The 21,565-nt window shown below is 40.8% G+C and overlaps 1 protein-coding gene across 1 annotated transcript in view; it reads left to right on the forward strand.

The window, feature by feature from the left end:
* The first annotated feature begins 2,658 nt into the window (after nucleotides 1–2,658).
* LOC121530727 (titin) overlaps nucleotides 2,659–21,565 on the forward strand; it is a 52,179-nt gene continuing 33,272 nt past the window's right edge. The window contains exon 1 of the mRNA XM_041835926.2: nucleotides 2,659–2,801. The gene's annotated coding sequence lies outside the window, so the exon portion shown is untranslated. The remainder of the gene's footprint in view (nucleotides 2,802–21,565) is intronic.

Genomic DNA, 21,565 nt, shown 5'->3' on the forward strand with positions numbered 1-21,565 from the left:
AAGATTGTCTCACCCACTGTTCAAGAAAGGCCTTTTTCCCTTTATTCAGATTACAACCTCTCACTTTCAGTTATTTGAAAAGGAAATAATCTCCCAAATGTCACTATTTCTAAAACAAGCCATAGAAAGTTGGTTGCAATTTCAATTTAATCCTCCAGAAACGACAGAACAAATAATGCAACAAATATTGTGGTTAAATTCAAATATACTAATTGACAAAAACCTTTATTTTTTGACAGAATGTTTAAAAAAGGTATAATCTTCGTAAATGATATCATCGGTAGGACTGGTGGAGTTATGTCGCACATGCAGCTAACAAAAACATATGGAAATGTCTGCTCTACCCAAAATTACAACCAAATAATTGCAGCCTTACCGCAAAAGTGGAAGGGGAAAGTTGAAGGGGGAGAAAGTAAGGAACTTGTCTGTCGGCCTTGCATTAAAGAACATAATTGGTTAAGGAAAACTGTGATAAATAAAAAAGTATATCAGTTTCACTTAAGGACCAAAGGATTGACAGCAGTCCCATATAGATTGCAAAATAGTTGGGAAGAGATCTTTGACGTACCGATCCCATGGCATAGTGTTTATGAACTGACACGCAAAAACGACACCGGATTCAAAAATTAGAATCTTTCAATTTAAATTATTATATAAAATTCTTGCTACCAATAGAATGTTATTTATATGGGGGATACAATCTTCCCAGCTCTGCAGATTTTGCTGTGAAGAGATAGAATCATTAGATCATTTGTTTTGGTTCTGTCCATTTTGTAGCTTGTTTTTGGACACAGGTCCAGGAATGGCTAAAGGATTGCAATATTTACCTGGAACTAACCTTGCAGATAGCATTACTGGGTGATCTGAAAAGTCATAGTCAATCAATCAATAATATAATAATACTTTTAGCAAAAATGTTTATTTTTAATTCACAATCTGTAGAAGCAATGAGAATAGAAAGGTTCAGAACTTTTGTAAAACATCACAGTATGGTTGAAATATATATGGCAAATAGAAATCCTATATGGATGGTGTTAAGAGATAGATGGGAGGTATTGAATAGAGTTGAAGGATGGGACTAATAACAAATAACAACAAATAATAACAAAGATAGCTAATAATGTAAGCATACTGTGTCCATAATAAGTATATAGGTTGTATGTTGGGAGCTTTTGGGAAAGAGCACAGTTAGAAAGATATGGCATTTAGAAGCAAACCGGATGGACATCATGAAAATGATCGGAGAGGTTGAGAGTAGAAGAAGTTCAGGAGCAAAAAAATAAATAAATATATATATATATATAGATATAGAATTATTGTAAAATTAACTCTGTCCATAAGGTGTAGATAGTAAGTATAGACCGGAAGTAGAGGCCTGGGCGTTGTTGTTCACTAATTTACTCCAAGTAGGGAAAGGATGGTGGGGTTGAAAAGTAATAAAGGGGGAATATATATATAAAAATAAAAAAAAACATGGGGGATTGGAAGTGATGCAGACAATTACATTGATAGAAGATACAATCTATCTGCAATATTAAGCTGATCCATCCCCCCGAAGAAAAAAAAAAAATAATAATAATAATAAAAAAAAATATAAAAAAAAATATATATATATATAAAAAAATATATATATATATTTACATTATTCAATCTCTCAATTGGCTGACAGAGGCATGGAAACCCCTATATAGTTTGTACAGGACTATGGGACTCTCATGTTGCTTCTGTAAATCCAAGAGTTTAGAGAGAAACTACACTTTATTTAGTGACAGACGGAAACATTGAAATATTCTTAAACAGAGAATGAGAAGTTTGTGTGATGGATCCTTGATCAATTCTATTTGAATAGAATAAACGCGTGTTGAGAGGAAGTTGTAGTCACCTTCATTTACATTTTAGTCATTTAGCAGACGCTCTAATCCAGAGCGATTTACAGGAGCTTCGAACCAGCGACGTTTCGGGTTACTGGCCAACGCTCTTAACCACTAGCTACCTGCCGCCCTACACTGTTTTACTGGTTTAGAGAAAACCCATCAATTACATCTGACATGGAAAAAATGTGTTGATCAATTCTTCGTGCCACTTTTTACCCCTTTTCACTGTTGTGTTGTCTCTCCTGTTCCACTTTTCAGGAAACTTCCGAATCAGATCACACAAATGTCTTGCTACGTACGTTTTTATTGTATTATTTGCTCTGCCATCGCAGCCTTTTCTAAAAACCTTAATTGAAGAGATGACTGAATTCATTCACCTTTTAATTACACTGTAATTACATAATCAGAAATCATTATTTTGACACATCAGACATCACCCCCACCACAGAGATAGGCTACCACCCTTCTGCAGTAATAGGTGATGCTGATTGGCTAGAGAGGTTTAACAATGTATCAATTTACAAAATATTTCGCGGAATAGCCTATATGATATGTCATCAAAAGCCTATATAAATATTTTTATTTCAATATTTTCTAATTCATTAGGCTATTAGTCTGGGTGATAATTCATCAAACACAGAAGATACACGGTCTTGTCTTTTGGGGTCATTTAAATGTTTTATAATGTATTTTGTCTGCAGGCAAAGTCGATTATGTAAGGAGATTCTGCGTGCGCACTCATCTCCAGTTGGCCGCTTGGGCACGCAATTATGGGTAACTGCACCCGGCAGTGTGAGGCGAGCATGCGCTAAAGCAAGCGTAGAGCGACGTAGGCCCAACACATAATAATATCACTGATGTTTACGTACGGAATTTAAATAAATAAAATACTTCTTCGCGGAGAAAAGATTCTTCAACAGAACGAACGTGAGTTACATTGTTATTTTACGGCTCTTTTACGCGCCGCACTCGTTTTGTATGGGTGAACAATTCGGTATTTTTATTGTGCGTTTATTGAGCAAGTTGGATCATCATCTCGGACGCACTGGTTGGATTAGGGATTGTTCGAACACAGTGACTCCAGAAAGCTTTTTTAAAAACAAACGGAGCCCCCACTACATTGTTTAAACAGCTGCATTTATCTTAGATCAAAGCTTTTTACTCAATTTGCAGAGAGATTATATGACCACAATAGGTCGAGAACAAAATGTTCCACTAACAGGACGTAGACTTTGTTACATGTCCATCAGACCATGATTGCATCCCCAAATCCATGGGAAGTATGTTGCAGAATACGTTATGTAATGGGTGCTGAACGGAGAGTGTTTAGGTAATAGAGTTCAGTTGTTAATTCTATAGAAAACTACGTTAATTTCGCAACCCAGGTCTAGCAAATGTAAAATGCATGTCGCTCTCCCGCCAAGTCGATTCCATAGGCTAAATGCAAATTGGTAGATTGTTATGTTTAGATAATGCCTTTATTGGTTTACTAATGGGGCAGTAGGCCTCTGTTTTCCGTGTGAATTATTTTAAAGATCGAATGGATTGTCGTGCGAAATACAGTCAATACCTCAAGCCTTTCAACTTGCACTACTTGATGTCTGTGTTGCGCAGATTACCTTGTTGACAGGTTCGAACGAAGTAGACCGATCACTTGCTTCACAATGGTCTTTACTTGGCTTTATTTTGATCATTCTTTCATAACTTATTTTCGAGTGGTATGTGTGTGTGTGTGTGTTTTGGTGGCTCGTGGTTGCAATCCTTGGATTCCAGTCTTGCAGCATGATTACGAGGCAAGAGTAGAGTACACACCCACTCTTTGTGTTCGCTAAAATAGCCCCCCGCGCTTTCTTTCCACTCTCGCTTTCTCGGTTTCCCCATTCTGTGTTGTTGAACTCTTTGTTCCAAACGGGAGGGATAGCCTAGTAATGTTGGTATTTTGAGAACGTTGTGAATAATCACTGCAAATGTTATGCCTTCATATCGTGAAAGAACAGGATTTCAATATTTCAGCGCGCCACCTATGAAAACGTGTGCGTGATAACTGCGCAGTCATCATTTTATGCAGTTCTGGGTTTTTGCGTGGGATACATTTTGTTACATTCTAGGACTACTCTTCTGTTTGATTTTCATGTTGTCTTGGCTAGTTTTGGATTTAGCTCGACGGCAGGTCAAATGTGTAGCCTATTTTGAAGAGCATTACCTTTTTATTGTGATTCAAACGGTTTAGGTCCTAAAATGCACAATACATGTGAAATGTTCTGGAAACATAGGGACAAAGAGGGTATTTCAAATGTAATCTGCATGTCACTGTACTTGTTACATTGAACTATGCAATGGCAATGGCTAAAGGGGTAGTTCACTATTTTACAATATGATGTATGGTTCCTCACCCTAAAAGTAGTTTATGGGCCATGAGAAATTGCTATCCAGGGGTCTTTAAAAAAATAAAAATGTACAGCTACCTTTTGCCACTGCTAGCTAAAAATCAATGGAAGTGATGGGAGGCAAAATCATTTGAAATCAACTCATAACATTTTACATTACATTTTAGTCATTTAGCAGATGCTCTTATCCAGAGCGACTTACAGTTAGTGAGTGCATACATTTTCCTATTGGCCCCCCCGTGGGAAACGAACCCACAACCCTGGCGTTGCAAGCGCCATGCTCTACCAACTGAGCTACAGGGGACTACTCCACAACTCCATATTTGGTTTGATGTTACTTAAAAGTGATTTGACCATTTTAAAGAAACAAACAGAAAACATGTTCACATGCCCATATCACTATCATGGATTTTTTTTTGCTAGTGGTGGCTATAGTTAGCTGAAGTTTGTAGTGACTGTTTAAAGAAAACCGATTACAATTTCTCCTGGGCCATAGACTATGTTCAGGGTGAGGAACCATCCAACATAATCTTGTAAAGTTGTGAACTACTCCTTTAACTACATCCTGCACATTGCTGTCAATCGGCACATGCAAATAGTTGCCAACTTCTACATATAGAGCCTGTTGCCCAACTATGATGTACTTTAGCTATGTTGTCTTCAAGATATCACTTTCTCTCCTAAATGGACTTAATATTTTATTTGGGTATTAGTGATGGGAAGTTCGGCTCTTTTTACTGACTCTGATCTTTTTGACTCGTTCAGTCAAAATAACAAATCTTTCGACTCATTTCGTTCATTTGAGTCAGTAATGCCCAGAGCACGCAGGACCCCTTACCGGCGAACGATGAACTGAAAACTCAAAAGAGTCATGATTCTACAATACCATTCTATTTAATTCCATTCATTATTATGAGCACGTCCTCCACAATTAAGGTGCCACCGCCTGCCTGTGCTGTAACCATAGGAACGTGACATAAACAGTGGTTCGGGGAAAGACAGATTATGGTCCAACAGAATGACAATAGAGAAAGACTGACCAGACCCAAAATAGATGTCCTAGATCTCTGGATTAAAACACTCCACTCTGGATCACAGAGAATCAAAATATATATATTTTTTTAACTAGGCAAGTCAATTAAGAACAAATTCTTATTTACAATTACGGCCTACCCCGGCCAAACCCGGACAACGCTGGGCCAATTGTGCGCCGCCCTATGGGACTCCCAATCACGGCCCGGATTGTGATACAGCCTGGAATCAAACCAGGGTCTGTAGTGACGCCTCTAGCACTGAGATGCAGTGCCTTAGGCTGCTGCGCCACTCGGGAGCCCTCAGCATGAGGAAATAGTTCATCACCAGCCTGAACCCTCCTGGTTGTTGTGGGTCGTACGGGGCAGTGTCCTATCAGGCTCCAGTAGAAAGCAGAACGGCTGTCTTGTATAAAGGAAGGATGATAGATCTCTCTGATATTCACTACTAACACCCTGTCCTGAGGGAGGGAGAGGGAGAGGGAGAGGGAGAGGGAGAGGGAGAGAGAGAGATTCACTACTAACACCCTGTCCTGAGGGTGTGTAGGGAGAGAGAGAGGAGTGGAGTACATCTGGGTTTCAATGGAATTACACACACGTTACACACATAGGGCCCGATTCCGACCAGAGTTAAGCTTGCTTAAATGGAACGTAGTTCCCTTTCTATGCACTTTTCTCTCTATGCGTGTTCTGACCTTGAACTTGAGCATGAGAATAGTATGCCATGTGGTTGTTGCTGAGGATCATTAGCAACAGTTGATAATATAAAAATAATAAACATGAAGGCTAATTAGATCGTTATGGAGCGGAGAGCAGACCAAGCAGTAACAGCTTCAACCCAACGCATGGCGTAATACTTGGCTGTGTCATCACACAGTTCCATGGTTAGTGCAGGCAATAGATGAGGGTATAGCCTACTATTGTACACTGTTCTCCTTATTATAATTCTATGTACACTAATCTTCCAACATTACCATGGATAAAGGAATGTGGCAATTTACAGAATTATTTTTTTTGTGCGTAAAGGCTCTCCAAACCAGTTGTTTATGACTCATCAATAGTTTCATAACCCCAACTAATCTACAAAACCAGAGTATTTTTAAATCTACCAATTGGTGCTGAAACAGAGACGAATATGCATATATTAAGATGGCTTTCTTTCGTTGATTTCTAATATTCTGAACCCATTCTCTCAATATATTCTATATTATATCAATTCTAACTAAAAGGTACACCATATTTAAAGGGATGGCTTAAAATAAATGTACTGAAAACCCTATTGAATGAAAACTCCATGAGAAAATCTGTTGGCCAGCAAGTGAGAAGGATTTCAGCGGTTGAATTACATTTATTCAGTGTGCGCAAGGGAACCACGTCTGCAAAGCCCGTTACGCACCTTCATAAGGTAAGTCTGAACACAGACTTTATGCTTGGCTGTTAATGACCTCTGACATTACAGGGTGTGGCAGCAGCAGAAACTGTGATGGCGGTGCATGAGACAGACTGACAGACAGACAGAAATAAGGGATTTGAGCCTGTCACCATTCAGTTCAAAATAAAACACACACAGCTGGAGCTCTATACACTCGGCTCTCTATATATGGCCTGTTACAGCCCTGTCCTCTGTTCATATGTGATGTGACACTGATGTTTGTGAGGCAGTGACACAAACCTAGATAGCTACACACTGCATTCTGAGTCTGTTCTCCATTGGTTGTGGAGGAAGTGGCACAAACGTATAGCTTCAACTTGTTCTTGATAACCCAGACACATGTAGCATTGTGGTGAGACAAGTCCTGTACGAGTGGCGCAGTGGTCTAAGGCACTGCATCGCAGTGCTAGCTGTGCCACTAGAGATCCTGGTTCGTATCCAGGCTCTGTCGTAGCCGGCCGCGACCGGGAGACCCATGGGGCGGCGCGCAATTGGCCCAGCGTCGTCCAGGGTAGGGGAGGGAATGGCCGGCAGGGATGTAGCTCAGTTGATAGAGCATGGCGTTTGCAACGCCAGGGTTGTGGGTTTGATTCCCACAGGGGGTATGAAAAAAAAAAATGTATGCACTAACTGTAAGTCGCTCTGGATAAGAGCTTCTGCTAAATGACTAAAATGTAAGTGGGTGCTGCACATTGGTGGTGGATGAGGTGAGTTTCCTCCTTACTAAAGCGCTATTATTATTATTATTATTATTATTATAGCCTTCTGATGATATCGGAGGGGTATACTACAAGGCTAGCTAGTTCTACTCAGGGTTTTCTAAAGCTAACCAGCTTTTGTTAGATCCACATTCCAGCTCTGATGTTGTCTGGTCAAAAAGAGTATGACATTGTTGCTGCCTGTAGCATTTAATGCAAGGGAAGCCAGCAAGCATTTGGCCTCCCTTGATCTTAAAAAAATAAAATAATAATAGCCAATCAGCGTTGAGCTAAACTGAGTGAGCTCAGCTGTGAATGGTGCTGGCGCAAACAAACAAAAAGTGTCAAGGGAAGCCAGTTTGGATTTGGCTTCACACCAATCCAATCACATCAGAATCCAAACGTCAATGACAGAAATGAATTGTTGCATCTCGTTGTGGCTAGCTAGCTAGGTAAAATCGTCCCTTTCCTAAATTAGCCATGGATGGAGATAGGGATTTGGACTTGGTTTTACCAAATGCCTGAGAGGATGGAAGTTGAACATGTAGCTAATGGTAGTAGGCTAATGCTAACTAGCTGGCCTGGCCCATCGTTGCCCATGAAAGGAAGTTAGGCTAGCAAGCAAGCATTTTAGCCAGGTAGCCGAGGACAACAAAAACTAAAGGTGTGCACTGTATGATAGAGTCATGAACCGTTTAGGCAACATGAAAGAGGAGGGTGGCATTGGCGTTTCTCTACAAGTACGGTGAGTCAACATGTTTTTTTCTATTTGCACACACACACACACACACACACACACACACACACACACACACACACACACACACACACACACACACATAAATCAGTACCATGGACAGCCACATTATATTTAGCTTACGTTGATTGGACTAAATTGTTTTTGGAATGTTTTAGTTGTCACTGTATTAGACTAAGCATACTGTAGGTGATTTGATGAGGTTGAAATGTTGAAGTTGAAATGGTGTTGGAATAGTGGAGGCAGCACCTGTTTTCTTTGCGACTTGCGGTAACTCTCTGTGGTTCTAAATCAATAGTTGTTTAGTGGTCCGAAAATGTCGGAAACATGAACTTGTTTGAACATGCTGTAGGTCATGGAGCTGTTTGTTACATGCAATATGTTTTGTGGACTTCACTGGACAGATATTGCTTTCCGGTTTTATGATGAAACAACATTTTTTAAATTGTTTTATTCCACCACTGTGTCTTCTTATTGTCTCGGCCTTCAGGTCTATATATCAAGGCATATGAACTAACAGGTTATAGATCTAACAATGCAATTATCACAACACATAGGTTGTAATATGTATTTTTTCCCCTGGCTTGGCTTCCCCGGTGATTTATACTTAAGTATATTTAAAACCAAATACTTTTACTCAAGTAGTATTTTACTGGGTGACTTTCACATTTACTTGAGTCATTTTCTATTAAGGTATCTTTACTTTTACTCAAGTATGACAATTGGGTACTTTTCCCACCATGGATTATATGTCTATGGTTGGTTGCAGCTGTCAGTTTGCTTTTCGCAAATACAATTGAGCGAAAAACGTACAGTTTGGAAAGCAAATGCTGTCTTTACTAAATGTGTAATGCGATAGGTATTTTAACATTACTATTTTTTTTACACACAAAAAACATTTGATTAATCAAACATTTAATCAGTCGTCTTCCTCAAATGAAGGGGGTGATGACAGTCTTTGCGAGAGGGAGGGTATCTGATTTCATTGGTCCTCACCTTTTAGAATAAATGGAGTTAGCCCTGAGTTAGCCCTGAGTTAGCCCTGAGTTAGCCCTGAGTTAGCCCTGAGTTAGCCCTGAGTTAGCCTGCCCCGGAATGTTAGTTCTGAAGGATTCGTTGCCACAAAGATTTACCTGGCTAAAAGGTGAGCCGCTTTCGTGGTACAGGTTATCCTGAGTTGAACTCAGAGTTGACCAAAGTTACCTCGCTAACTCCTCAAACCTGATTCAAATCAAATCAACTTATATTTGTCACATGCACCGAATACAACAGGTGTAGACCTTACAGTGAAATGCTTACTTACAAGCCCTTAACCAGCAATGCAGTTTTAAGAAGAATAAGAGTTAAGAAAATATTTACTAAATAAACAAAAGTACAAAATAAAAATAAAAAAGGTAACACAATAAAATAACAATAACGAGGCTATGTACAGGGGGTACCGGTACCGATTCAATGTGCGGGGGTACAGGTTAGTCCAGGTAAATTGTACATGTATGTAGGGGTAAAGTGACTATGCACAGATAATAAACAGCGAGTAGCAGCGGCGTAAAAAAAAAAAGGGGTCAATGCATATAGTCCGGGTAGCCATGATTAACTGTTGAGCAGTCTTATGGCTTGGGGGTAGAAGCTGTTAAGGAGCCTTTTGGACCTAGACTTGGCGCTCCGGTACCACTTTCCGTGCAGTAGCAGAGAGAACAGTCTATGACTAGGGTGGCTGGAGTCTTTGACAATTTTTAGGGCCTTCCTCTGACACCGCCTGGTATAGAGGTCCTGGATGGCAGGAAGCTTGGCCCCAGTGATGTACTGGACCGTACGCACTACCCTCTGTAGAGCCTTGCGGTCAGATGCCGAGCAGTTGCCACACCAGGTGGTGATGCAACCAGTCAGGATGCTCTCGATGGTCCAGCTGTATAACTTTTTGCGGATCATGCCCTCTTCATGACCGACTTGGTGTGTTTGGACCATGATAGTTTGTTGGTGATGTGGACACCAAGGAACTTGAAGCTCTCGACCTGCTCCACTACAGCCCTGTCGATGTGAATGGGGGCGTGCTCGGCCCTCCTTTTCCTGTAGTCCACGATCAGGTCCTTTGTCTTGATCACGTTGAGGGAGAGGTTGTTGTCCACGCACCACACTGCCAGGTCTCTGACCTCCTTCCTATAGGCTGTCTCATCGTTGTTGGTGATCAGGCCTACCACCATTGCGTCGTCTGCAAACTTAATGATGGTGTTGGAGTCGTGCATGGCCATGCAGTCGTGGGTAAACAGGGAGTACAGGAGGGGACTAAGCACGCACCCCTGAGGGGCCCCCGTGTTGAGGATCAATGTGGCAAATGTGTTTTTGCGACCCTCACCACCTGGGGGCGGCTCGTCCGGAAGTCCAGGATCCAGTTGCAGAGGGAGGTGTTTAGTCCCAGGGTCCTTAGCTTAGTGATGAGCTTTGAGGGCACTATGCTGTTGAACGCTGAGCTGTAGTCAACGAACAGCATTCTCACATAGGTGTTCTTTTTGTCCAGGTGTGTGGAGTGCAATAGCATTTGCGTTATCTGTGGATCTGTTTGGGCGGTATGCGAATTGGAGTGGGTCTAGGGGTTCTTGGATGATGGTGTGACCAGCCTATCAAGCACTTCATGGCTACAGACGTGAGTGCTACGGGTCGGTAGTCATTTAGGCAGGTTACCTTGGCGTTCTTGGGCACAGGGACTATGGTGGTCTGCTTCAAACATGTAGGTATTACAGACTTGGTCAGGGACAGGTTGAAAATGTCAGTGAAGACACTTGCCAGTTGGTCAGCGTATGCTCTGAGTACAAGTCCTGGTAATCCGTCTGGCCCTGCGGTCTTGTGAATGTTGACCTGTTTCATAGTATAGGGCTAAGATGTGAGGAGAAATGTATTGAGTGAGATTTGTTTGTGTCGCGTGAATTTATTTGACTGTTGTAGTCAAACGTATAGTATGAACTCATTGACAGACACCATGTGAAAGTGCACGTTCTGTCCATAAAGAAGGGTGGAGATTGAGGAAACCTGTTGTGCAAGTACAGGAAACTTTATGGTGCACCCGCTGCATATCTTATTGTCTGAAGGGACTGAGGGGAGAGAGAGGGGTATGCACTGGAACAGAACACATGGAAAGTGTTTGTGTGTATATGTGTGTAAGTTCATACCATAGACTGTGGTCCATTATTGGGTGTTTGTATTTATTCAGGGGTCCATACATGTGTTTGTTGTTTATGTTTGTTGTTTTGTTTGTGTTTGTTGTTTATGTTTGTTGTTTATGTTTGTGTTTGTTGTTTATGTTTGTTGTTTTGTTTGTGTTTGTTGTTTATGTTTGTTGTTTTGTTTGTGTAAGGTTGTTTATGTTTGTGTTTGTTGTTTGTTTGTGTTTGTTGTTTGTTTTGAATCTATAGTATGTGTGTACATGCATTGAGTGTTTTTATATGACCTTGTGTGTGCATGTTTATTTCCGTATATGTTTACTGGTGCATATGTGTGTGCGCTCATAATAGTGTGTGTGTGCGTTTTTCTTCATGTGTCTTCCTGTGTGTAGCACAGGAGGCTGGTGGCACCTTAATTGGGGAGGACGGGCTCATGGTAATGACTGGAGCGGAATCAGTGGAATGGTATCAAATACATCAATCACATGGTTTCCAGGTGTTTGATGCCATTCCATTCGCTCCGTTCCAGACATTATTATGAGCCGTCCTCCCCTCAACAGCCTCCACTGGTGTATATGTAGATAACTGTGCACCAGTGTTTCCGCTGCTGTCATTTAGCTATGGCGCTGCGCAGTTTGAAGATGCTAGAACAGTCCACATTTACGTTTCCTCTGTAAACAAAACGAGTAATGAATAGAAAAATCTGACAACCCCATAGTAGAACAGTTTATTTAATTACCTAGTTGGCTTGTTGTTGTGTGTTCTATTCGAGATAAATATTTATCTCGAGGCACATTCAAGTTACGAGTGCCATAGGGAGGGAAACATGCATTCTGACAAGCAGTCAATGCACAACAATTCTTGCAATTGTGGGGAAAACAGCAGTTTTAATTACCTTTGTTAAAAAGAGGGGGATCCCAGCTTTCTATTCCTACTTTATTTATTTCTCAACTCTTAAATATGTGTGAACTGCACCATTTTAAACCCAGAGTTTTTAGCAGCGCCATGGTTAAGCACGTTACCACTCCACAATTCACTGTGATATCTACATTTTAGTCATTTAGCAGACGCTCTTATCCAGAGCGACTTACAGTTAGTGAGTGCATACATTTTTCATACTGGCCCCCCGTGGGAATCGAACCCACAACCCTGGCGTTGCAAGCGCCATGCTCTACCAACTGAGCTACAGGAGGAGAGTGGGGCTAAATGTAACACGGATCAGTTGTAGACGGATGAAAGTAAGGCGGTTCGGTACCATCGTCCCGGCAAAATAAATAGTGGGAGAACAATTACATTTTGTCAAGGCGTAGATGAGTGGCCGAGACTGTGTACTTATAGTTCCACTTCCAGCACTGTGGAAACACTCCTACTTTAATGATTATTTTCATTGGCAAGATTAGCAAATTTAGGCATGACATGCCAGCAACAAACGCTGACACTACACATCCAAGTACAGTGGGGGAAAAAAGTATTTAGTCAGCCACCAATTGTGCAGGTTCTCCCACTTAAAAAGATGAGAGAGACCTGTAATTTTCATCATAGGTACACGTCAACTATGACAGACAAATTGAGAAGAAAAAATCCAGAAAATCACATTGTAGGATTTTTTATGAATTTATTTGCAAATTATGGTGGAAAATAAGTATTTGGTCACCTACAAACAAGCAAGATTTCTGGCTCTCACAGACCTGTAACTTATTCTTTAAGAGGCTCCTCTGTCCTCCACTCGTTACCTGTATTAATGGCACCTGTTTGGACTTGTTATCAGTATAAAAGACACCTGTCCACAACCTCAAACAGTCACACTCCAAACTCCACTATGGCCAAGACCAAAGAGCTGTCAAAGGACACCAGAAACAAAATTGTAGACCTGCACCAGGCTGGGAAGACTGAATCTGCAATAGGTAAGCAGCTTGGTTTGAAGAAATCAACTGTGGGAGCAATTATTAGGAAATGGAAGACATACAAGACCACTGATAATCTCCCTTGATCTGGGGCTCCACGCAAGATCTCACCTCGTGGGGTCAAAATGATCACAAGAACGGTGAGCAAAAATCCCAGAACCACACGGGGGGACCTAGTGAATGACCTGCAGAGAGCTGGGACCAAAGTAACAAAGCCTACCATCAGTAACACACTACGCCGCCAGGGACTCAAATCCTGCAGTGCCAGACGTGTCCCCCTGCTTAAGCCAGTACATGTCCAGGCCCGTCTGAAGTTTGCTAGAGTGCATTTGGATGATCCAGAAGAGGATTGGGAGAATGTCATATGGTCAGATGAAACCAAAATATAACTTTTTGGTAAAAACTCAACTCGTCGTGTTTGGAGGACAAAGAATGCTGAGTTGCATCCAAAGAACACCATACCTACTGTGAAGCATGGGGGTGGAAACATCATGCTTTGGGGCTGTTTTTCTGCAAAGGGACCAGGACGACTGATCCGTGTAAAGGAAAGAATGAATGGGGCCATGTATCGTGAGATTTTGAATGAAAACCTCCTTCCATCAGCAAGGGCATTGAAGATGAAACGTGGCTGGGTCTTTCAGCATGACAATGATCCCAAACACACCGCCCGGGCAACGAAGGAGTGGCTTCGTAAGAAGCATTTCAAGGTCCTGGAGTGGCCTAGCCAGTCTCCAGATCTCAACCCCATAGAAAATCTTTGGAGGGAGTTGAAAGTCCGTGTTGCCCAGCGACAGCCCCAAAACATCACTGCTCTAGAGGAGATCTGCATGGAGGAATGGGCCAAAATACCAGCAACAGTGTGTGAAAACCTTGTGAAGACTTACAGAAAACGTTTGACCTGTGTCATTGCCAACAAAGGGTATATAACAAAGTATTGAGAAACTTTTGTTATTGACCAAATACTTATTTTCCACCATAATTTGCAAATAAATTCATTAAAAATCCTACAATGTGATTTTCTGGAAAATAATTTCTCATTTTGTCTGTCATAGTTGACGTGTACCTATGATGAAAATTACAGGCCTCTCATCTTTTTAAGTGGGAGAACTTGCACAATTGGTGGCTGACTAAATACTTTTCCCCCCCACTGTATATCTGAACAAATTATGAAAGACAAACATTGTAATTTTGAATTCCGTAAAGTAAGTGTAGAAGAGGTTAAAAAAGTATTGTTGTCTATCAACAATGACAAACCACCGGGGTCTGACAACTTGGATGGAAAATTACTGAGGATAATAGCGGACGATCTTGCCACTCCTATTTGCCATATCTTCAATTTAAGCCTACTAGAAAGTGTGTGCCTTCAGGCCTGGAGGGAAGCAAAAGTTATTCCCCTACCTAAGAATAGTAAAGCCCCCTTAACTGGCTCAAATAGCCGAGCTGTTACCAATCCTTAGTTGCTTTTGACATTATCGATCATAGTCTGTTGCCGAAAAAACGTATGTGTTATGGCTTTACACCCCCTGCTATATTGTGGATAAAGAGTTACTTGTCTAACAGAACACAGAGGGTGTTCTTTAATGGAAGCCTCTCCAACAAAATCCAGGTAGAATCAGGAATTCCCCAGGTCAGCTGTCTAGGCCCCTTACTTTTTCCATCTTTACTAACGACATGCCACTGGCTTTGAGTAAAGCCAGTGTGTCTATGTATGCGGATGACTCAACACTATACACGTCAGCTACTACAGCGACTGAAATGACAGCAACACTTAACAAAGAGCTGCAGTTAGTTTCAGAGTGGGTGGTAAGGAATAAGTTAGTCCTAAATATTTCAAAAACTAAAAGCATTGTATTTGGGACAAACCATTCACTAAACCCTTAACCTCAACTAAATCTCGTAATTAATAATGTGGAAATTGAGCAAGTTGAGGTTACTAAACTGTTTGGAGTAACCCTGGATTGTAAACTGTCTTGGTCAAAACATATTGATACAACATTTGCTAGGATGGGGAGAAGTTTGTCTATAATAAAGCGCTGCTCTGCATTCTTAACAGCACTATCAACAAGGCAGGTCCTACAGGCCCTAGTTTTTGTCGCACCTAGACTACTGTTCAGTCGTGTGGTCAGGTGCCACAAATAGGGACTTAGAACAGGGCAGCACGGCTGGCCCTCGGATGTAAACAGAGAGATAACATTAATAACATGCATGTCAATCTCTCCTGGCTCAAAGTAGAGGAGAGATTGACTTCATCACTACTTGTATTTGTGAGAGGTATTGACATATTGAAAGCACCGAGCTGTCTGTTTAAACGACTAGCACACAGCTCGACACCCATGCATACCCCACAAGACATGCCACAAGAGATCTCTTCACAGTCCCCAAGTCCAGAACAGACTATGGGAGGCGCACAGTACTACATAGAGCCATGACTACATGGAACTCTATTCCACATCAAGTAACTCATGCCAGTAGTAAAATTAGATTTAAAAAACTGATAAAAATACACCTTATGGAACAGCGGGGACTGTGAAGCAACACAAACATAGACACGTGCATACAAACACACGGTAACATACGCACTACACACACGTACACATGGACTTTGTGTTATAGATATGAGGTAGTAGAATAGAGTCCTGAGGGCACACACTTAATATGTTGTGAAATCTGTTATGAATGCATTGTAATGTTTTAAAAATGTATAACTGCCTTAGTGTTGCTGGACCCCAGGAAGAGTAGCTGCTGTCTTGGCAGCAACCAATGGGGATCCATAATAAAGATAAAAATATAAATACATAGGGAACCAACCCCAACCTCCCCCTCCCCTCAATGGTAAGAGGTAATACTATACTGAACAAAAATATAAGCGCAACATGAAACAATTTAAATGATTTTACTGAGTTACAGTTCATATAAGGAAATCAGTCAGTTGAAATAAATTAATTAGGCCCTAATCTATGGATTTCACATGACTGGGCAGGGGCACAGCCATGGGTGGGCCTGGGAGGGCATCAGAATGTGTTTTCCCGCACAAAAGGGCTTTATTACAGACATAAATACTCCTCAGTTTCATCAGCTGTCCGGGTGGCTGGTCTCAGACGATTCCGCAGGTAAAGAAGCCTGCGGTAGAGGTCCTGGGCTGGTGTGGTTACACATGGTCTGCGGTTGTGAGGCCGGTTGGACGTACTGCCAAATTCTCTAAAACAACGTTGGTGGAGGCTTATGGTGTCACGCCCTGGCTCTGGTACTCTGTTATGTTGAGCCAGGGTGTGTTGTTCCGTATAGGTTTTGTGTAGTGTAACCAAGGACGTCAAGTTATCGTTTGTTGTTTTGTTCGTGTGGTGACTCAAATAAATAAGTGTTCACATTCCACGCTGCGCATTGGTCCTCTCTTCCCGACGATCGTGACATATGGTTGAGAAATGAACATTCAATTATCTGGAAAAAGCTCTGGTGGACATTCCTGCAGTCAGCATTCCAACTGCACACTCCCTAAAATCTTGAGACATCTGTGGCATTGTGCTTTGTGACAAAACTGCATATTTTAGAGTGGCCTTTTATTGTCCCCAGCACAAGGTGCTCCTGTGTAATGATCATGCTGTTTAATCAGCTTCTTGATATGTCACACCTGTCAGGTGGATGGATTATCTTGGCAAATGATAAATGCTCACTAACAGGGATTTAAACAAATTTGTGCACAAAATTTGAGAGAAATAAGCTTTTTGTGCCTATAGAACATTTCTGGGATCTTTTATTTCAGTTCAGGAAACATGGGACCAACACTTTATATGTTGCGTTTATATTTTTGTTCAGTATAGATAAATGCCTGCTTTGTTGACAAACTCAGTATGTTGTTGATTTAATTGTACTGAAGGTCACAAACGGAGATCCTAACCAGTTATTGTCCATTGTTACTTTGAGTCAGTGTGTACTACATTTTGTATCATAGTTTGGTTGACTCGTCTTAAACAGTCTACAGGTAGATTTAAACATAGGCTGATCTGACGTCATAACAGGATAATCAACTTGCAGAACTTGTGATTCCTGTTGGAGAAAGCTAGCTAGAATCTAGTGTTCCTTCTGGTTCTCAACAATTGTTGAGGAAGCAAAAACAGTTTGAGAAGAACCCATTCTCAAATGATCCAACTGACGCTATAACATCTTCAGTTAATAACATCTTCAAGAAGTCATTGTCTTTCGGCTGTGAGGTTTGGAACTCTCTGACAGTAGATCCATTCTGCTGTTATAACTGAAAACAGATGTAGTGTTCTCTCTCTCTCTCTCAGCATGTGGTGGACTGTTTCTATTCCCTTGGCGGTTCTTCTCTCAGAGCAGTTTGGAACATTAGCGTAGTGTTAATGTTAGCTTGCTGCTTGATTACCTCGATTGCCACCTTCAAAGAGTATCTTAAATAAGACATCTCAGTCTTATCCCCCCACATCATTTTGTTTTACTTCTCTTTTCCTACTAGCACTGACTTTGCTGATTACTTCTTTATTGAGTAAAAATGTACTTACCACAACTGTGTGGTTGTCTCAATATGTGGTTGTCTAACCTAGCCATCTTAAGACGAATGCACTAACTGTAAGTCGCTCTGGATAAGAACATCTGCTAAATTACAAAAATGCACAAAACAAATGTTAATGTAAAGTGATTTGAGATGTTAGCCTACAAAGTTAGCTTCGGGGGCGGTTTGGTGTGCCCCTAAATCAGACAAACGTGTTCAACCTGTTCTTAGTATTAGCATGGTAATGGTTAAAAGAGAGGCGTATGACAGGTTACATTTACATTTAGACCAAACCTCTTCTTAACAGTGATTTGAGACGCGAGGAATCTAAATAAATTGACATTTTCTTTGCAACTTTGGGTAGAAAACCAATAGCTTTTGCCCGTAATTAAAATAAATTGTGTGGTTATCCTCAAGTCAAGCCAGTCCTCCATGAAAGCAATTCAGTTTGTCCTTCTCTTAGCACCCAAATGCTTCAACCCAACTCTCCTTGAATAGTCCAACAAATAGCAGCTCTCTTGAGAGGGCTATCCCTGTGGTGCAATTCTCATATGACGGCTTGTCCAACAACCCCAACAAATGTATAGAGAAATTGACTAGTGACTGTTGCATGGCAGTCTTCTGTTTGTCAATAAAAGTATTAGAACACCTCTTTTATATGTTGTGTGATTAGTGTCATTTACCATTAAACCCAACCCAATACCATTACAAAACACTATACAGTATGTGTTTTGGACTTTTACCATTGAAGACCCTTAGAGACCATAACATTGAAACCATTATAACTGCTTTAGCCTACTGGTTTGCTTGTTCACCAGGAAATGGTCTAATCCAGACCTTTTTTCTGTGTGGAATAAATCACAAACACAGGGGCCGGTTCCTGGACGTAGATTAGGCCTAAGAGAAGTGCAAACTGCATTGCTTTCATGGAGGACTGGCTTGAATTGTGAGGATGACATTATTAGTATTATTTTCATAATGAGCTAAAGCTATTGAGTTGTAAAGAAAATGTTGTGATCCGTTTTAATATCTCAAATGCATCCATGCTGACTGATGAGAGAAAAATTAACTAGCTGGATTTATGGATCATCAAAGAGAATGATGCATTACATACAGACTTATATACAAAGCCCACAGACCGCAATACCCTGCTACGTGCGGATAGTATGCATCCTCTTCCTCTCAAGAATGGTCTACCATATAGCCAGTTATGCAGGGTTAAACTAATCTGTGGCCACCAATCAGATTTTGACAGCAATGCTAAGAATTGTTAATTTATTTTTTATGACAGATCAATTCAAAATGAGAGGCTACAAGGACAAAAATCGTAATTCTGCAATGATGAAAATATCTCAAAAACAAAGAGAGGAATTCCTAAAAACTAAACCAAAGAAGAAAAACAACGCAGCAGTGTTTTGCACTAAGTGCACCAAGTGTTCGAAGAAAATGAAAGCAATCCGGAAAAAGCACTGGCATATTCTGCAACCAGACAAACAAATTCCACACCTCTTCAAGGAGCACCCACTGGTGGTCTGTAAGCGTGGTCGCCAATATTGGGGAAAGCTTGGTGAGATCTGACCTGCCCCCTGAGCCCACTCAGACACTCTTGACACCCATTCCAAATGAGAACTACAAATGTGGCTCATGAGCACAGTGCAACAGCACTACAAAAACATCCTTCTTCAGACACCCACATACAGGTCGAAAAGTCCCTGTTAGAAGTATCATCTCATGCAAGACAAAGGGGGTAATCTATCTTCATCACCTGTACATGTGGGAAAGCGTACGTTAGGACAAATGAAAATACAATTAAAACAACGCATAGCTGAACACCGCAGCTCAATCAGGTGTAAGAACACTGACTATCCAGTAGCAGCTCACTTTGTTGAAGCCAACCATCCCATCTCCTCCCTCAAATACACAGGCATTGAGCATGTTGCTCTACCAAGGAGAGGAGGTAACATGGAGATCCTACTACTACATAGGGAGGGCTACTGGGATATCCTATTTAAAAACACTGACCCCTAGTGGTCTGAATATTGACTTTGATCTCAGGCCCTTCTTATGACCAATTATATTTTCTGTGAACAGGTCTTGTAAAATGAATGTATTCTTTCTACAGCTTATCAGCGTACACCCAATATGTTCCCCCGTTGATGATGCTTATTATGCATTATGGTTGAACCAAACGATTACATGTAACTATTATTTTAAATGAAATTGGAAATATTTCAATATATACAGTACCAGTCAAATGTTTGGACACACCTACTCATTCAAGGGTTTTTCTTTATTTTTTAAAACTATTTTCTACATTGTAGAATAATAGTGAAGATATCAAAACTATGAAATAACACATATGGAATCATGTAGTAACCAAAAAAGTGTTAAACAAATCAAAATATATTTTATATTTGAGATTCTTCAAATAACCACCTTTTGCCTTGATGACTGCTTTGCACACTCTTGGCATTCTCTCAACCAGCTTCACCTGGAATGCTTTTCCAACAGTCTTGAAGGAGTTCCCACATATGCTGAGCACTTGTTGGCTGCTTTTCCTTCACTCTGCCGTCCGACTCATCCCAAACCATCTCAATTGGGTTGAGGTCGGGGGAATTATGGAGGCCAGGTCAACTGATGCAGCACTTCATCACTCTCCTTCTTGGTCAAATAGCCCTTACACAGCCTGGAGGTGTGTTGGGTCATTGTCCTGTTGAAAAACAAATGATAGTCCCACTAAGCCCAAACCAGATGGAATGGCGTATGACTGCAGAATGCTGTGGTAGCCATGCTGGTTAAGTGTGCCTTGAATTCTAAATAAATCACTGACAGTGTCACCAGCAAAGCACCCACACACAATAACACCTCCTCCTCCATGCTTGAAACAATAATGTATGTTGATGCTAATGTTATGCTAATGATAACAATGGCATAATATATTCAATATGCTGTGGGCCATTGTCTTTTAACAGATTCGCTCAAATCGTTCTGATCAACCTAGCAATCACAACACACCCCTCACTCTTGTCATTGGTTGCACGAATTGCACTGTTTGTCTACATAAACTGGTTCGTGCAATCATGACATTACCCTGAAGAAGGCACATTAATGCCGAAACGTTGGCGTTTTTTTTACCCAATAAATTATACATATGGATTCTTTGTTTTTTTTATAGTGATCCGTTTAATAAACACGAGACCAGCAAAATTGATAAAAGGGTGTGGCAGTAGCAGCAACAGTGACATCTAGTGGGGAAAACCTGGTACTTTAAAGACAGGCACCCAAAGGGTAGTTTTTTCCCCTTAATCCAATCAAATTTTACCAGTTGAATGTACACCAAAATATAAGATTTTTTTGGGTTAAACATTTTATGAAATATTGTATTACAATATGCAAATGAGGCGATAGCTCATTTAAATATGCACATCTTTGCATATCACACAAATACATTTTTGTGGACACTGGATGAAGTCAGCCTAAACACTTTGGTTGCATTTTGTCCAGAGCAGATTGTGGATAAATACTTTTTTTTATCTTTCTATCTATAAAATACTAAATATTATTTTTTCCAAAGAAAATGTTATCTACAGTGCCTTCAGAAAGCATTCACACCCCTTGAATTCTTCCACATTTTGTTGTGTTACAACCTCAATTTAAAATGGATTAAATTGAGATTGTTCGTCACTGGCCTGTTAGTTTGTTATGGCAAGCCTAAATAAGTTCAGAAGTAAAAATGTGCTTACCAAGTCACAGTTGCATGGACTCACTCTGTGTGCAATAATAGTGTTTAAGATGATTTCTGAATGACTACATCATCTCT

This window comes from Coregonus clupeaformis, chromosome 18 (assembly GCF_020615455.1).
Source record: "Coregonus clupeaformis isolate EN_2021a chromosome 18, ASM2061545v1, whole genome shotgun sequence".
NCBI classification, from domain to species: domain Eukaryota; kingdom Metazoa; phylum Chordata; class Actinopteri; order Salmoniformes; family Salmonidae; genus Coregonus; species Coregonus clupeaformis.